Source organism: Drosophila persimilis, unplaced genomic scaffold, assembly GCF_003286085.1.
Source record: "Drosophila persimilis strain 14011-0111.01,24,50 unplaced genomic scaffold, DperRS2 tig00000572-arrow-pilon, whole genome shotgun sequence".
In the NCBI taxonomy this organism is placed as follows: Eukaryota; Metazoa; Arthropoda; class Insecta; order Diptera; family Drosophilidae; genus Drosophila; species Drosophila persimilis.
The window spans coordinates 1,736,585-1,737,634 of NW_020825321.1; positions in this window are offsets into that span (position 1 = coordinate 1,736,585).

Genomic DNA, 1,050 nt, shown 5'->3' on the forward strand with positions numbered 1-1,050 from the left:
GGATCCCAAACTAGACCAAGCGCCTTGGTTACTTCAGTCCCGTCATGAAAGGTAAGGAGCTTTTCGCGATCCGCCTCCGATACGCCTTCCAAAGCAGCGCGTTCATTGGAACACCATTTACGTATGGGAAAACATCCTTTCCTCCTGATATGAGATCATCGACATAGAAATCTCTTCGAACAACATCAGCGCCAAGCGGAAAACGCGACTCTTCATCATTTGGCAATTGATGCATTGCACGAATTGCTAAGAAAGTGGCAGGTTTGGTTCCGTAAGTGACAGTCTCCAACGTGAACACCTGAATCTCCTCCTTCGGGTCATTGCGCCATAGGATGCACCGCACGTGCGTATCGGAATGGGAAACGCGTACGCAGCGGTACATTTTGCAGATATCGCCACACAAGGCGACTTTAAAAAAGCGGAAACGAAGCAGAGTTATCAGAATTTTAGGTTGGATGGTGGATCCAGCCATTAGAGCATCATTCAGTGATACTCCAGACGCTGTTTTGGCAGATCCATCGAACACTACGCGTAATTTGGTGGTTGTACTATCCTGCTTGTGGACGCAATGGTGAGGCAAGAAGTACTGCGGGAGGTCTGACTGCCGCGAAGCTGGCGACATGTGTCCTAAATCACGATACTCCTGGAGAAACTCCATATATTTTGCCTTAAGCTGTGCATTTTTTGCTAGCTTCCTCTCCAAATTGAGAAATCTACGTAGCGCCTGCTGATACGATTCTCCTAATTCCTCTAGACTGAATTTGGTTGGCAAACGCACGGAGTAAGCTCCGGAATCTAGGCGAATGCAGTTTGTGACGAAATGCTGTTCGCAATGAACATCTTCCTCCGAAATTGATGAGGGCGAATAATTTTCATCGACTTCCCAAAACCGCCTTACAATATCGCACAAATTAGTCTCGCAAGCGGAGATGACAGGGGGATCTTCAACGGCTGCTAGCGCCGCACGGGCTTTCTCAGAGTTTTTAATACTTCCTGACACTATCCAGCCAAGTTTCGGCTTCTGCAATGTTGGCAATTGGTCTGACAGTC